This window comes from Zonotrichia albicollis, chromosome 11 (genome assembly GCF_047830755.1).
Source record: "Zonotrichia albicollis isolate bZonAlb1 chromosome 11, bZonAlb1.hap1, whole genome shotgun sequence".
NCBI lineage: Eukaryota > Metazoa > Chordata > Aves > Passeriformes > Passerellidae > Zonotrichia > Zonotrichia albicollis.
This window is the reverse complement of record NC_133829.1, coordinates 19,897,473-19,916,157: the sequence shown is the minus strand read 5'-3', so window position 1 is coordinate 19,916,157 and position 18,685 is coordinate 19,897,473.

The window sequence follows — 18,685 nt, the reverse complement described above, 5'->3', positions numbered from 1 at the left end:
TTCCTCTTGTCCCAAGAAAATAATTAAATGCTTGCTCTTATTTCCATAGGAGTTGTATGTGTGAAAAGCCAATAATTCAGGAAGCAGGATTAACAGACATGGGATTAAAAATATAACCTGAACCTCTCAATCAAATCTTAAGCCTTCCAGTTAGAACCTTCCTCTGTCTAAACTAGTGGTCAGCACAGATTGCACTATTAAAATAAATAAATAAATCTGCATAGCACCCTGGCAAAACACACAACACAACGTGATGAAATGTTACCCTCTCATTCAAAGTGGGCCCAGCAGTGGTGAACTGAACCAAGTTTCACTCAAGTTGCTGGAACCAAGTAACAAGAGGGTCAGAAGTACCACAAAATCGTTGCTGAGGTGAAAAATAAGATAAAAAGTTACCATGATTGAGACACAGACTCAATCTGATTCCACAATGATTGTCCCCACCACAGCACACACTGAAATGTGACTTGGAGAACAAGTGAGGCACAAAGGCTCTTGGCTACTTCCACAGAAAGCCATTCTAAAACTGTATTTCACAAGCAGCTGCTAGCAAGTGTTTAGCCAGGAGAACTGTAAGAACTGCTTCAGGCAAGGGCGACCATTACATTGCACCCACTTTCTTGGCAGGGTGGGGAGTAGAAATAAAATATTTTATTCCTTTCTGCAGCTACTTACAGAATGTAAAACATAGAAAATCTGGAGGTGAGGTTTTAATTGCTGGTTTAGGAATAGCTGATAATTAACTTACATTCTCTTCAAAATGTTGTTTTCTCTATGACCCCGTAACCAAGCAACAGGAAAAGTAACAATAGAAAAGTGTGATTAAAAAAGCCTTTTTTTATAAAATACAGAAATTATATTTTCAAGCTAATCATTATTTCTTATTCTATGTGTACATTTATTTCTGTCTCATACTGAAAGGGCCTGGACCAAAAGAGAAAATGCACTTAACATTAAATAAGTGGAATATTTGGGAACAGCATTAGGCTACATCTTAATGTGGCCTGCTGTTCAGTACTCACCAGCAACATCGTGCCTATGTTTTGCCAGGATGGAATGCACTTGCAGAGGAGAAACACTGTGAGCTACATTACTCCTTTCCTAACAGAGACAACCAGGACCAAGTGCCAGAAAGTTTGAATTCAAGTCATACACACTAATAGAGACTTAAGGGGAAAGCATGTACAACAATATTTTCCAGTGTGGCATTAAGACTCTGATCTAGTCTGTTTTGCCAGCCCGTGCCCATGCCCTGCACCAGCACCCAGAGCACCCACAATCACCTTTTCCCTCAGGACACAGACAGGGGGGTGCAGGTTGCCTCAGCAAACAACTCCTCCACAGCCAAATGCAGAATCCTGAGCACCACTGAAAGACTGGGGAAGAAACCCCATTCTGACACAGAAACATCTGCAGATACATTTCATACTGAGTGTGGGAAGGTTTACACAGCCCTTAGGAGGTGTTTTCTACTCTTTAATTTGAGGAGTTCTTTCTCAAGAGCTTTGCTATTTAAGGAACCAATTCCCAGCTTTCATGTGCTATGTCTTTAACAAGATGGGCCTAATCAAGTCTTCAAACATGAGAAAGATCAAAGCTTATATCTGTAATAAAACAAACGATGTGTGTCTGGCATGTATTGACAAGGCTACATGGCTGCAGCCATTCAGCCTCATTATCAGGGACATTCATCACACAAAAATTGGGATGGCATACTAGGAGCTCCCTAACTTTCTAGCAAAAATGATGTCAAACAGCAATACCACTAGACTTGACCTCAGTTTTACCTCCTTAATACCTGCAGTGATTTGCAAGCTCAAACAACGCAGCGGCACTTAGAAAAAAATTAAGCCTGTCATTATCACACAGTAAATTTGAAGAACAATAATTTTATGGTAAAAACTTTAACTATTCATTGACACAAACACAACACAGAAGGGCTGCCTGATGGACCCTTTCAAATGCTTGCTGGACATCAGCTAAGCCTGACTCCATGCCTTGAGGTAGGCTGCAGTTACTGGGGCATTTTCTAGATAGGTCTGTCTGGGGCTTGATCTTCATTGAGCAGAATATTAACTCAGAGATCTGATTCTCCTCTGCTCTGACTAATCAACAATGCTGTGCCCCAATTAAAGGGCTGAGCACAATCTCTTGCATTCCCTGGTACGTTCAGTCACAATTTTATTCTTTCCATTTCTTCTTGTAGCTTCTCAGTCTGGGTTTGTGCAACAGTTCTTTGGACCTAAGTTATTTCCAGAAGTCTTTCACTGAAAATATGTCACCACTTTTCCTCCAAACATGACACTAACTAAGACCTACTACATTTATGTGACTAAAGGACAACCTGCTTTGTGAATCCTTCCTCTGGATGCTCGAGAAACATGAAAAATAAAACCACTCCCTCCTGAAACCCTGTCTCTGATACTACAAGAAAGCCGAGCAGAAGTGAGTCTGTGATGGCTCGAGGTGACCGCAGCAGCTGGGTTCCAGTTTGGCATTCAGCAAAGGTCCCACGCTTGTGCCTCTCACTGAAGACGGTCTCTAAAGACAGAAATTTGTTGACTCAGGATTGTGAATCACAGTATTTGTGCTGTTTTTTGTCTACCACAGATCACAACATTAGTGTCAGACAAAAAAGAAAGTAAATTAAGAAAATGCATTCAAGATAAAAGCTAGCAGCAAATGATTCCCCAGATCTAGCATTTAAGAATCTTTTAAGCTTTTGCTGAAGGAAGCAAACACTTCAATACGAGGTTTACTGGTGCTTTGCATTTCAATTGTGTCACCCTCTCCTAATTGTTCCAATGTCAACAATGTCCTGCGCTGCTTCTGAATAGTCACTCTTTTCTCACATAAAATAACAAGGTTACCACTTCATCCCACACACTGTACAACTGCATAGCCATTTGTTAGGTCCTGCCTTAAAGCCAATTCAACCTTTTCCTATGATCTCTTTTCAGAAGTGTCAAAGTTCTAGCAATCTAACTTTTTGCAGTTTCTTTTAACAGCATAATCTGGCTTTTATGGCAAACTAGCTGTCCACGGGTTATAAGAGCCTTTGCTCCTCAAATGTACTGTATCTGCCCTGCTAATTATCTGTCAAAATCCATATGGAGTGGACAGAAGCCAGACTGTCAAAGGGAATTGATGCAATCTATTTTTTTCAAATTTCTTACTGTGTGTCATACATCAAGACATGGCTTATTCTGGGACATCAAAAAGTGCTGGCACAGGAGCAATCCAGTGCAATGCCTCAGAAAGGCTTTGAAAGATTTTTATGCTGGCCAGCCACCTATTTAGCCAGTGAGAGACAGAATAATTCAATAGGAATTTTTGGGAACATCTATAGAAAGTGTTTTCACATGTCCTAGTATATCTGCATTAATGATTACTCCATTATTTGTCTATTTGCTTTTCTCTTCACACCACAGTTCCTTTCCAACCCTCAGGTGACCATGCAAGGCTCAGTCATTTCTTACTTAGTAACAAAGCCAGCCAGAAACAAGGGATAGCAGCCCTCATTTAGTGCAGTCACCATTTCCAGGGATCAAGTCGATAGGGAAGGAAAAATGGAACAGAAAAATTAAACATGTATTTTATCACAGATGAATTAAGTGTAATTTCCAACCAAGTTTTTTTGTCACTTTTTAGTAGCAGATGACAAGAGAATCCTGCCAGCACTGCAGACTCAAGGAAGAGAGGGAGGAGAGCAAACTTGGGTTACAAGGCAATTGTGAATTTTTATACAATTTTCTTCACACTACCTAAACAGAGGATTCCAGTGTGCCCTCTCTCTGGCTCTTTGCAGACTGAGCATTGTGCACTTCAGAACACAAAAAAAGCCCCAAACCCCACCTGAATTGCAAGGTTGTCCTAAATTCTGTTTTGGTCTAAGACAGGAATATAATTGAATCGATTTATATTAATAGCCAACTATAAATATTTACAAATAATTACAGATATATATGAATACAAGCTAAGTAAATCTAACATAAAATAAAAATACTATGATTAAGAGATTATGCAGTTTCATTTGCTCTTGAAGGAATCCCTTTGTGCTATGCTACAGACAAGTGCATCTAAGTATATTTAACAATCTAATGTAGAATCACAACTGCCCAGGGAAGTTCAGATCATGAGGGACAACCAGTATGAAATTCAAGTGCTTAAAAGGCTGTGGGTCTCTGTCTGTTTTTGAACTCTGGAATTCTCTACTGAAGCAGACAGGGGTCAAATTATTTTTTCAGGTAATAAAATCATAATTACATATCTAAAGGGGACTTCGAAAATAAAATAACTGGCAACTTTTAAAAGCAATAAATCATAGGGAATGAGGTCTTCCTGAGAAAGCTGTCTCACAGACCAGAGCAGGAATAAGGCAGCCATGGTACAAATCCCACAGGCATCGTGATGATGACAGCTTTCTGCCTCCCTCTCACAGAAGTCCTTATTTTCTAAGGGAAGCAGTTGTGCAGTTTTTGTTGGTGTTTTTTTTTGGTGCTTTTGTTTTGTCTTGTCAGAGATACTTCCCTGTAACATCTATATAATAGAGGATAAACTATTTTAAGCATCCCTCCTTAACACAAGAACCCCACCTGCTTTACACTCTGAACACAAACTCCTTTTTTGCTTGAGTTCAGTAAAGCAGAGGAGTATCAAGGACTGCCATCAATTTCAAGCAGACCTCTTGACTGTGGAGTGCCTTGCTACCTGACTTGGAGCTTCACTGAGGAGCAGATCAGGTCTCTGATAAGATTGCCTGATAAGATAAGGCAGGCAATCTTCAGATCTGGCCCACTCATGCAGATCTGAAATATGTATTCACTGCTTCTCCTGCCTCCTTTCTCTGTTCACTCTCACATCCTGAGAAGGGCTGGAAAAGGCATTTGGCATTTCAAAATGCTATTGTTTTTAAGAAGAAACAGCAGCAAATTAAACAAATGTTACTTCAAGCAAATAAAGATCCTCATTTTCTTTGGCTTCAGGATATTGATGGTCACCTGGCCTCGAGACTCATTTGAAGAGCAATGATGAGAATTTGCTATAGGTATGTAATTTGCTGCTCTTGCTAGAACAGTTTACACAAACAACTTTCAAAGCTTGACTGGAGAACTGGTCAGCAAATTATTCTGGTCAATTATTTGCCATGCTAGAAATGCATCAGGATAATGACACAGGGAGGGTCTGTATGCCAATATTGCTCCCCAGAAGCCTTTGTCTAACAAGGTAATTTATGACCTGTTCTGGAATCCAGTCTTTACAAAACCATTAATTCACACTTGTATTCAACTTCAAAGGGACCATTATCAGTAAAGGTGGCAGAAGGCATCAGACTGCTGCAAGCTAGATAAACAGATAAGTGAGACTTTCATGGTTTTCTCCTCTAGGTCTGCTCGCAGGACAAAGGTACCTAAAGGTGCAGCTGCCCCTCGGCATTTGGCCCTGCTATTTGCAAAGTTCACCACCGAATGTGCTACTTCCCTTTTACAAGGTGAGGAAAACCTTACTCACTCAAGTGCAAAAACTCGCAGCACTAGCAGAGCTTTGAAAGCCCTTTCAAGAACCTGTCAACGCTCACCTGGGAGCTGGTGCTTTCCGATGAACACAGTCACATGCAGAGCACAAAGAAAGAAACAACAAAACCCCCAAGAATCAGTACTTTGCAGCCACAATAAAAATAAAATAAAGGCCTTACAGAGCAGCAATGTTTAACTGATGGGTGTGTCCACAGCTGGAAAACTTGCTGGGCCCTTGCAAGGATGAGCAGCACGTGTATTTGCATTGGTGCTCCCAAGCTGGGCTGAACCCCTTCCCTGAAGGTGGCAGATCAGGGCTTCTCAGGACAGTGCTGCATGAGACAAAACTGATTCATACTCACTGCCTTTCAAACAAAAGCCTACCAATTTTGGACAGTTATTCTTGTCACACTGGAAATTCACAGCCCAAGGCAATTGAAATAAATCCTTGAATAATCCCATTTTCCTGGGGGAACCAGAGGGTGAAAGGAAAAGCAGGCAGCTGCCCCAGGAGATTAACTGTGCTGGTGCAACCAGTGTGCCTGATTAGGCACCCAGACAGCAGGGCCAGGTCAAGAGCCACTGACAGAGAGCAGCACCTTGGAAATACTCCCTTGCTGACAGTGAAATCTTCCACCTACCCTTCCATCTCTTCTGGAGAGATTAATTACTTAATGTTTGCAGTGTTATGAAGATCTAATGAGCCAAGTGTGAGCATGGGTGCTGGCCAGCATGACTTCTAACTGATGTGCTGGAATAGAACGTGGCATTGCTGTGGAGAGGTGTGAGGGGACAGGACAAATGGCCTTTTCTGGCCCAGCTCTCCTGCACAGGACCTGGGACAGGGAACAGAAGCCAGGCAGTGCAGCCAGCAGAGGAGGTGAAGCACAGCACAAAGGGAGGGATTCAAATGAAGGCTTCCAACCCAGAGAACACAAACTAACCCAGGCAGATGACTGAGCTACTCTCCTGCTGAGGCATTGATCTACTAACTGTTTTTCAGTACAGCTTCATGCAAAACTGTCTTTTGATTAAAATTTAGCCCTGTCTGGGATAAGACAGGAGTTGTGCCCATGTGCCCATTTAAGTTTTATGTCCTGAAAAAAATGTAGGCTACCAATTTTGTATCCCTGGCAGGCAAAAATGCCTGGCAGAAATGTAATATGCAATAATACTATTGATGGATCCTATCTGAAGTTCTAGATGACAAGCAGTACAAGAAGCATTAGCTAAGCTCTGTGCTCTAGAAACAAGTCCTTAACTCCATTATTGTCCATGCTATACCTTGGTCTGAAGTTATGAAGACATCAGTGGCAGAACTAGCTGGTGTCCTGCAGACATTTCACTGGCCAGTGTCAAGGTTTAGCCCCTGCCAGCAGCCCAGCCCCACACAGCCACCTGCTCACTCCCCACCACCCGGATGGGGCAGAGAATCAGAGGGGGAAAGCTGCAAAACTCATGGGTGGAAACAGAGTTTAATAGGGAAAGCAAAAGCCATGCACACAGGCAAAGCAAGACGAGGAATCAATTCACTGCTTCCATGGCTGGGCACTGGTTCAGCCGTCCCCAGGACAGCAGGGCCCTGTCACAGGTGACTTACAGACACCACTCCTTCATTGTTGCCCAAGATAAAATGATGTCTTTAGGGGCTCAAAGTTTTCTGCAAAAGCAGCAATAACACTGATGTTTGACACAGTTATTGAACAAAGAGAGAATTTGAAAAATGTGCACATGCAGGACTTGGTACTGTCCACAGTTGATCACCAGCCTGTGTGTCTGCATTTACTCTTTTCTAACTCAGTGACACACTGCCCCCTTGATAATTAATTAAATAAGTTAGCCAAAAAACCTCTAGCATTAAGGAAAACACAAAGCTGGGTAGCTGAGAATGCTGTTCAGCACAAGTATTCCAGCAAAAATTAGTAATTCCCTCCATCACAAATAATGGCTAACTTTGGTTTCCCTCCATGACTTCTGTCTGTTTTTAAACATAGAGAATTGAGGAGGAAATCACTGCTGTTCTCAGCAGTACCCAAGAAAATTTAATACTTCGACAGTAGCCAGTCTAAGCAAAACATAAGCTCAATGACAATTGAATTTGCATGTCATAGCACAAGCCCTGCGGTCTTTGCTTTTCTGACAGTAATTAGTTAACCTGATGTTTTCTTTTGCAGTTCAATACCCAGATGTGTTTTTAAAAATTAATACAGGTTAGCACCTTTAACTCCACAAGCCAAAACTATGCAGCAGTTTGCTCTTCTTGGCATCAAAAAGGTTACCATTAAAAATGGTTCCCTGACAGACACTACTGTCAAATGCTTTCAAGTTGTGACTTCTGAGCAAAAAATGTAGGGGGAAAAAACCCAACAAAACTCCCAGACACCTTGAAAAACTCCCAAACTGCAATTTCTAAATGCAAACAACCAGCATGCAAAAGGAATTAGTGAGGAAAAGCCCAACTCTGAGCAGCAGTGTTCTCCTAAAGGAGTAACTTCACAGAACTAAAGTTTGTTTCTCATGGCTAAAGAGAAGAAGTTTGTCCTTTCTCTGGGAGCTGATCCCCAGCAGCAGACAGAGTAGCAGCACCCTCAGAACTCGGTTAACAGGCCAACACATCCCTGCTCCACATCTTGTCAGCTTATCCTGCACAGAGGCTGCAGTCTCAGTGCCACAAATCATCAGCTAAAACAGTTCTGCCTCTTCAAAGGGGAAGGGAAGGAGATTAGGGGGTGGTGTGTGTGTGTGTGTTGGGTGTTTAAATAAGAGGGAGAGAGGCTCAAAGTGATTTACAACCCCCCTCTGAGAACAAGCCAGACCTGGGGAAAGTACTTTTTTTGCACCTGGACCATTATGAGGCAAAAAGGATGATCTCTCAAGGAGCAAAAGACATTCAAATGTACAAGCCAAAGACCAGGATGATTCAATCTTTCCTAGGATCAGCCTGGCTTAAAAAGAAAAATTCTGGGAAAAATATACATCTCTCTCTTCCACAGAGTAAAAGGGAAAGGAGATTAGGAAACAAGAGGTCTTGATTATTCAAAGTGCTAATTCAGAACTTCTCTCTCTAAAGCACTCATGAAACATTTTAATTGTCTGACTTTGCATTCAAAAACCTTGTTTGCAACTCTTAATTGCAGACAGCTTTGAACAAATAATTGAAATGCATGACTTGTGGGGCCTGCTTAAACAATTATAATGTGCTTTGCCAATAGGTACTTTGTCCCATTCTCCTCCCCCCACCTTTTTCATAATGAAAATGAGCTAGCATGATATTTGGAGCAATGTTAAAACCTTGCTAATTTGCAGCACTGAGATCTGGGACTGTGACAGTGGTCGTACCTGTACAACTGCTTATATCAGCAAAAAATACACTAATAGTTCAACTGAAGGCAAAAAAGACCTTTTCATTTTCTGCTGAGAACAACCCACTGGGAGATTCTTTTCTAAATACAAATCCTTCATAAGTCTGTTAGTTTTGCATTTCTTAAGATTTATGTAGCTATTTTCCTGAAAATTCCCTTCGTATAATTTAAGCAGAGCCTCCCATAAATATAAACATTATTTTCACATAGAGTTCAGAAAATAAGTTAAATAAAACCATATCCTTCCCAAAAAGACACAAATTATTTTGGCATGGTGTAGTCAAAACCATTCTAGGCAACTTAATGTGCTCCTCAAACTGTAATAAACTAAAACACATTTTAGAGAGCATTGTATCCTCATTCAGAAAACAGTCAGCAGTTTATGCTTATCCCTGAAGGTAAAAGTGCCCTTGTGAGAGAAGTGAGCTTGGTTCAGGTCAGCTTATTCAAAGTCCTCACTCCAAATGGTCTCCTTTTACCCTGCTCTGCTCTTCGTCTGTTGGGCAGGATTTCCCTGCTGATACCTGGGTGTGGAATGTGATTCCTGTTCTATGTCTGACATTTAACCCAAGTCTGGGGATGATTCAAGCATATTTCAAACACCACCTTACCTCAGACATTTGGTGTGGGTGCAGACAGGCCAGAGGCTCTACAGCAGCTCCCAGAATGTTGTTTGCACTTCAGCCTGTGGAGTTGTTGGTGTGCTGAGTGACAGCAGTGCTGAGTGACTCACTCAGCAATCGGGATTACCAGGACTGCCTGTGTTTCAAGGAGGGAGGAGAGCAACTAATGAGGCTCTGACTTCCTGCTAACCCAATCTCCTCACTGCACATTCCCTCAGCTGGGCACAGGAGCTGGACACCTGACAATCACTGTCACTCAGCCTCCTCCAGCTCCAGCACAGGTCTCAGCTCCCTTGGGCAAACAGATCTGCAAACTCAAGGATTTAAGAACATAAAATCTAATTTAATGAAGAAATAAAACTGCAAATAAAATTTAATCAAGATCTAAAAGACAATCAAATGAGGCTAGTAAGAGCTTTTCTAGATGAACTCTAGAAGCTGGAAAAGCTGCAGGAATTTTAAACAATACAGAGAGGTAGCATCCAACCATCTGCCACTACAAGGTAAAGACCTTCTGTTGCTATTGCTCCTGGCTAACATGCTAAGAAAACAGGAAAGTAGTTTTCTGTAGGCCCAGTTTTGTATTTCTTACTTTACAATCCACTGTGCGAGATGATGAATATTTTCTTTTTCCAGTGGTACAAAAAGCATGAAAAAGATCCAAAGCCCTGCAGGATTAGACCAACACTATTTTTGCAGGCAAATTTACAGGTAAATTTCACCAAGACTTTAGAAATGTAAGCAAGCTAGTTTGGGTTTTATTTCCAGAGCCATGTTTCAGTTTAAATAAATATCTTCTGAATATAGAAACCAACCCTATCTATAGGAAGCATAGGTGTAACTTCCTTCATAGGAGTAAAAAAATCACATATATGCATTAGCAAAATTTAAGCCTAAGTTTATAAATCACCATGCAAGTTTATGGGGCCACATAACAGTTTTGTGATAATTATAATAAATGCAATCTCTGGCAGGAGTTTAATAACTCATTCTGAAAATGCTTCCCATGTTCACTACCCATTTCATTGGCTACTCCCATCAATAACCCCACTAACATAAAAACAAGGTCAGCCAAGCAACTGAAAGACTGAAAAGAATGTTGAGAAGATCAGATTCTTACAAGCAAACCAGGCCTGATAATTCAGAGAGCAGATACTAACAAAACCAGAAAATGGCACAACTGGAATGCAGTATGGCCTGTCCATGTCGCATTTCATTTGGGGGTTCAGTCAGCCAATGTGGGCACACCACCCACAAAGCAGCAATCATCCCCCTTCCCAGGAACTTCTGTAATGGCATAATTCCCACTGTTGGTTTCTCTGGGTCTGGACTGAAGGCACTTGAGACTGGAGTTCATGTTCAGACTCAGGTGTTCATTATTTCCTATCAGTAAAACAGTCTCAGTACTGTGAGTTCAGCAGCTTTTCATTAGAAGGTACAGAATGGCAACAATCTCTGGGTACAAGGTCTTTTAAGACTAAACTACCCAATTAGGAACTGACACCTGGATTATTTTCCCTTTTAACCCAATAACTGATCCCAAAGAGCCCACAATGGGGACTTTTCTGCTCAATTACAAAATGCCACCCAAACCCAAGAAGAAGGAAGAAGCAGCATGAAGAAGAAACCCAGAACAACACCCTGTGCCCTCCATCTTGCTTCCATCCACAACACACTAAAAATCCCAAAACCTCAATTTCTCACCAAGTGACACACCTACACTACTCTCTATAATCTATTTCACACTTTTGTGGATTCTGGTCTATCTTGAAGCCTAGGAAACTTTCTCCATGGATGAGGGACAAAGTCAGTGCTGCCCTGGGGGTCAGAACACCCCAGAACAGACAGAGAAATATTCCCAGTGCCCCAGGTTTCCATACCCACAAAAAACTCATCCTCCACCAGCAGGAGTTTGAGCTCTCTCTCCACACACAGCCAGGTCTCAGAGCCAGCTCCATGCATGGGCACCTGTGCAGCAAGAGAGACACAGCAGACACTCACCCAGAACTGTGCCCTTTGTTGAGAGGCAAAGGGCTGTGACCACACGCTCGGAGTTCTGGTGGCAGGCAGGCTGCATCACTCAGTGCCAGCTGTCACTCCGGAAAAGAAGATTTAACAGACACTTTCTGGGTGGTGTAAGTGTGTTGAGATAAACAGAGTAAATGCTAGCAGAGGTCTCCTCTCCATGTACTCAGTAAGGGAGTCTTGCTAGTTTTTCTCTCTGTATTTTAGTATGTTGTATTTGTATTTTAGTATGGACAAACTGAAATGGGAACTTCTCTGTCCCAAGACAGCAGGACAGCCACACATATTAAGATAATGAATAGAAAATGAATTTCCATGGTAGAAGAAAAGTTCACCAGTGAACTGGGCAAGTAAAGGATTATATTACAGAACTATGATAGAAAACTACAGTGTGGTATTGTATATTTTATGGTAAAAATTGTGGCAATAATTGGTTCTTTCAGGTGCTCTTCCAAGGTCAGTCCCTGATCCCATGAATCAACCCCTCTTGAGGGAATTCCTGCTGACACCAAGAGCTCTGCATTCACAAAGTACAGGCTGCACAGTCCCATGAACAGACAAGAATTTTTTCACTTAATAAAAGAATTGTTTAAATATTAAGCTGGTTAAATATGCTAAGGTGAAAGCTCAAAGGGATTTACCATATGAATTGCTTGGTACAGACCCAAATTTTGAAAATTGTTTAGCAGACAATTTCCCATGAAATTAGCCCAATTCCACACAGGTAATTTAGTCTCACGGTTATGTCTGTGCACACAGATTTCAGTATTTGGGCTTTCTGTTTCCTTTTCACTTCCTCTGAGCACTGATAAAGCACCTCTGCAAAAACTGAGAAGCATAACAAGAGGGGACTACACCTGGGCAGACTTTACTGGCTTCTTTTATGCAGGAAAAAAATAAACAAAAAACCCCTGAGAGGTGAGAAAGAAGAAAGGAAGGAACAGAATTCTATCCTGCAGCTGCTCAATGATGCAAAGTGGCTGAGCTCAGGAGACAACAAGTACTGGAAAAGCTCTTCTCCATCAGGATGCACCCTCCATCCTCATGCTGCACTCTCATCCATGTAAGCCAAGGTTGGCATCGCAGTGGAAATCTTTGGCCTGGCACAAATGCAACACCCCCCCATTGCAACCAGCAAGGCTTCTCTCCCAGCTGACAGCTTGGGCCATCTCTGCATTCAAAGCATTTCTCAGTAGGATTACCTTGATTTAGGTTCAATAAATGTAGAACAAAATTAGTGATTCCAAGAGAATCTGCATTTCTAATAAAACAACCACTTCACTGATCTCTAATTACAATAACACTCAAGAGCCTTCCTTTTGATTTATAAGCTGCACATCAACAATACTTTTCTGTGCAAATATTTCACTTACACTTTGTGCTTTATCTACTATTCCAGCTACCCAGTAGCCAAAATAGTTCCTCTGAGAAATGTCTGAAACCCTGAAAAGCTGGTAATTATAAATAAATTTAAAAAAAAGAAGTCTCTTTATGGCATTGATGAAACATTGATCTAAAATAAATACAAAATATTGGAAGATTTTTAAGGTCACCCATTATCTTAGAAGAAGAAATAATATAAAATTTGTTCTATTTAAGAATTTAAATAAAGTTCTCTTTCAAGTGAAATTTTCCATGTCACACCAACAAAATTTTGGATGGTGAAAAAAATACAGACATCTTCAGAGCAAGCTGTTTCAGCCAGAAATTTTCAGGAAGAAAAGTGGGGTGAGTTCACCCTGAGATTCATATTGCTGAACAGTGAATTTCAATAGGACCAGCTATATTACTGATTTATTTTATTTATCTCCAAACAACAAGAAAAATTCATTTGTTGATTTGGATTTGGGCATGTACTGGGACACAACACATTCATGCCAAAGCAGTATTCCAGAAGAATTTTATGTATGTAGCTGAGAAAACACCTCACTGTATCCTCCAAAATTCCAGTAACAGAGCAGGGAAGAGAGGCAGGATGAAAAGTGCAGGAAGAAAGCAAACACTGGGCAGGTGACAGCCTAATTGCCTGCTCTGTCCCATTCATGCACAAAAAATGGCATGAATTGACACTGCTTTTTTAAATTTCTCCAAAAAAAGAAAGGTTTGGAGTGAAAATGCCAACATTTATTACAGCTCAGGTGCCTGAAGCAAGAGAATTATTGCTGAGGTGTTTAAGTGGCGTGTGATTTTCTGTTTTATTTTCATAGAGAAGTGTGATTTTTGAAGTAACTGCTGCAATTGATGTGCAAATTTTGACACATTTTGTATGACAAGTGACTAGCCCAGTGGTACCTCTGCAGATCAATAATAGCACATCTCACTTACCTGACTAGTGGGTGTTTGGAAGGAAAAGGGAAAGGTTTGCAATCATGCCCAGCAGCAAAACGATTCCCAGAGGCTTTTGCTCTCTACATAACTGAACACCTGAGCTGTTTTTATGGAACAAACTCAGACAGCATTGCTAATTCCCTGGTGTGAAAGGTTTGGATTCATAGAAGCAGAAGTCAGAAATATGTGGCTCCACTGATGTTAAAACATTCACAGATGACCTAATAGTTGACATATTCCAATGGGACATGAATTTCAATTTAATTTAATATGCAACCCAAAGTATATCAGGAAAGTTCCACCGGAATTCTCTGGAGATGTAAAGGCACTCACCTCAAACTGATTTTTCAAAGAACTGGCTACTGTAATACAAAGGAATAGGTACCTCAAGGCCCCTTGGGCTTACCAGGAAATAAAGTGCTGAAAGAATACACCACAAACAAGTGCAGTAAGACACACCAGTCTTCTGACATGAATGCAAATAGCTCCTATTAGGAATAGTCCCTACTCCAGAGAAGCTTTCTGGAATATTGGAAGCTCAAAGAATGCTTGATATTGTGCACGGTACAGTTTCCTGTTTTTTTAGGGGCATCTTCCCCTAAAAGGCCAAAGAGAATGTAGAAACTTTTTAAAACTTCTTAATCTCAAATGTTTTGTATTTAAAAAAAAAAATTCCTCTCCAAAGGGAAGGAGGTACAACTCTATGAAGATTGCAATGGGCTTCCTACATAAAATGCTACGCGATTGCTGCTGCTAACGTTTTTTAAACACAGAAATTTACTGATAAATCTTGGCATGCCTCTGTGAAAAACAGATATACGTGACAAATGCAATGCGTTTGTCATAAAAAACACCACATATAGTGTGATTTTCACAGAAATGTTCCCTTTCAAAATATAAGTTTAATAAAAGGGATGCATTTAAAACAAATATATTCATCTCAACAACATATTTTATGAAACCAAATCTAATTATGTTGTTAAAATGAGAAATGGTACAAAATATCAGCAGAATAAACTATTTCTTTCTTACTTAGTAATTTGCTGCAATTTCATCTCACAAGAAGGAAAATCCAGGTGAATCAGGTCAGCTGGTGAGTATGTGCAAGAGGTGACCTCTGCAAAGCCCATCAACAATGCCTGTTCGGCCTGGAGAGCAAAGGCTCTGAGGAGATTTTGGGGCCCTTTCAGAGGCTGTGGCTGCCCCAGCCCTGCAGGTGTCCAAGGCTGGGTTGGGGCTTGGAGCAACCTGGTCTAGTGGGAGGTGACCCTGCCTGTGGCAGGGCGGCTGGAAAGAGATGATCTTGAAGGTTCCTTCCAACTGTTATAAATGATCAAATCGGGAGCCAAATTTATAGGAAAATTTAGCAATGATTTATTAGATTGTCAGTGAAACAGAATTTCGATCAGAAAAAAACCCCACACAGCCAAGGGCAGCATAAACCCTGGGATCGGGGCTGGGGGAGCCTGGATCTGAGCGCCAAAATGTCCGAGTCTCCCCCTCGGGTCACACTGACTGCTTCGCTCAGCGAGCTTGTACACAGTTTGTTCTGCCTGAGGCAGAGATGTCCGAATGTTCCTTTGTGTCCCTTCACATGCAGAACTGGGCCATCCATGTGCAGGGTTAGACTAAAGTCCAATCCCGGTGTCTGGATGTTGTCAGAGCCCTCCGGAGAGGTCAGCATTCACACGTAGCAGGGTGGTGCCGGTGCTCAGTGCAGGAGATGCAATCTTCGAGGTGCGGATCACTCCTGCATTCCAGGGAAGTCGGTGATCATGGCCCAGGAAGGTTCCATTCATACGTTAACAAACTTGATATTATCTTGACGTTATCCGGGAATTAATTGAATAAAAATAAGACTCTGCTCCCGGCTGGGGTGGTCAAAAGACATAGCTTGGATTTTACAATATTTTATACAATAATAGCATGAATTATCTATACCATATACTACACAACCCAACCCATTCTATGATTTTAGGGGAACTGGAACTGCTAAGTCATGAGAGAAACAAGGATCTGGTGCTGTAGTCAAGGTTATGGCACGAGGGAGATAAAGAGAGTCCACTGACTTCTAATTTCAGCAATAGAGTGTTCATTAACTTCTTAGAGATGAACTCAAACACAGCGGAATCACACCTTTTAATTGACCATGATACCTCTGGCAAATAGAGGCAGGGACAGAGCTGAGCTGAAGGACAACTGGAGGAACTTAAATGTCAGAAGTCAAAATTTATTTGTCCCTAACTATAGTTCTATCCTACCTGGAAGCAGCACAGTAAATTCTCTTTCTTACCTTCTATTCAATAAAATGCTTTGTAAAAGGGTTTTATAACATCACCTTCTAAATCTGTTCATTTTTGTTTCTCCTGTCTTCTCAGCTTTTCCAGTACAACCTTTCTATATAAATTTATTAGAAAACGATTTATAGTATTATCATATCAATGATTCTTCCTGCAGCATTGTAAACATGCATAAAGGTTTACATGACTGATAAGGCATGTTCCTGCCTCAAGGGCCTGTGTTAGTTATTAAATTAAGTCTTTATACTTTTTACATTAATATACTTCAACGCAAATTTTAAAAGATATTATTAAGAAAAAGCAAAGTGGAACAATGACAAGCAAACTACCAAGAATCACCTACTCACAGATTCTAAGTAAAAATAACAGTATTTTGACAATAGAGTCCAGAAGGTTCTTAATGTTGGAGGAATATCTAAAATACCATTGCCTTCAGTTCAGTTACAATTTACTGATATCAAACTTCACAGCACCTGAAGAAACAGGCTTCATACACCTACATACACCTGTAGCACAACTAAACACAAAGAGTACAACTAAAAAGAGAGTTTCAAGCCATTCACACTGAGAACTGGCCTTCAGTTATTTCAGCACTGAAAAGAAAGAAAAAGTGTTTCTCAATTTCACTGTTATGCATAAGCCTGTCTTGTCCCCCTGCAATTCTTTAGCTCCTTGTATGCAAGCAACACTCTGGGCCAGCCCATGAAAAACAGCAGGCTGGCACATCCTTCATGCTCCCTCTTTTCAATTTACTATTTCCCTTAAAAGCAAAGTCATGACAGTTGATGTGAAAGCCTCAAAAACCCAAGCCAAGAGCAGAAGTTAAGATCTGCCAGCCTCTGGCAAAGCCTGGCTCATGGCTCTGAGAGCAGAGGCCTGCACAGTCTCTCTCTAAGGGTGGAAAAACTCAACATGGAAGACAAAGACGAAGATCCACATCACAGAAAATTCCACAGGAGAGCCTGAGCAAATGCAATAATGCTGCAAACCTGCAGTCACCCCATTTAACTGGGTGGGAGAAAAATGAGGAGGAAGCCTTGGGATGGGACAGGCAGCAAGTGAATCTGGGCAAAAGGAGCTAAGGAGGCAGTGACATGGGACAGGGACAGACCAGGGAGGCCAGAAAGCAGGAGCAATCCACAAGATGTGGGCAAAAAAACCCCAGAATTTTCACCATCCACAGCCCTGCCATGGAATCCAAAAAACATTCTCAAACATTCTCACAGCTCTGCTTTGGCAGCAGTGCCTCCCACCCTCCTGCCACAGGGACACAATTTCCTCTCACATAGCTGCAGTGATATCAGTCAGCACAGTCCTGCGTCATGGGCACAAACATGACCAGGAGACGACAGCAGGACCATGGTGGAGAAGGCTGAAAGCATTTCTGTTACCAGGATGCCACCAGAGAAAGAGAAGCAAAATCAGAGAGGACATACAGATATGGTGCTGGGGAAATCTTTTAGGCTTACAAACCTTCAGAGGTTGTTTAGCATTGGGAATCTATCCCAAATCACCAGAGTTCCTTATCAAAGTAAGATGAACCAAACTCTGCAAGTTTTTCACAGCACATCCTTAATTTCTAGATTCATAATTTGGTATCTCATTTGATGAAATCCTAATTTGTGCCCCAAATCAAGAGGCATCATGTCTGAATACAAACATGGCATTTAATGCTGAGGATAAAAAATGTTGCATCTTGAAAAAATGTTGCACACAGATTTAGAGATTACTTTTTAACACAGTACCTCAACTAGTAATCCCTATAATGGGAATAATCCTATTCAAATCATTCACTTCATAAAGGTGAAAACAATTTCATTAATGTCTGAAAAAGTGAATAGACCCCCAGGTAAATTAATCATTTGTTCTTCAAAGCAAAGTTTGAAAAGCATGTATTAAATAAATGCATCATGTTTGAATAAGGACAACAAACCTACTAAAAGGAAAACATGTTCTGGGCCCTGAAAATGGTCAGGATCTTGTAGGGAAAGAAATACTGCCTTAATATTCATGCTGCTATATAGCTGGCACTAGCTGTCACACAGGTAGGGAAAGTCAGCATTCAGGGTTTGACTTGGTAAGCTTGGTCATGGGCTTCTAATGTGGCTTCCTGAGTGTAAGATACAGAGCAAAAACATTTTGCTAATCATGGTTCTACCAGTTTTCCTTCTGTATTCTCAGAAGTTTAGAAAAGAGAGTAATGCCTTGTGAGCTAGCAAAAAATCATCTGTGTGACAAAGCTCTTTCTTCCACCTCTGTGTGATACAAGTTCCTGTTTGGTCAGCATCCACCACCCATTCTCTGTGGGTGTCCATAAAATGCTGTGGTATCTTAACCTCATATAGAGCAACTGCTTGCCTTGCTTCTGAACTGTCCCCTGGCATTTACCACTCTGCCCTACACAGTTCCCCCCGAATCCTGCACATATTTCATGGCATCCTTTCAGACATCCTTAACCTGAAACTTTTATTCAGAAGGAGCACTCAATACCTCAGAGTTTCTCATGCTCTGTGGCTGTTAGCTCTAGCCAC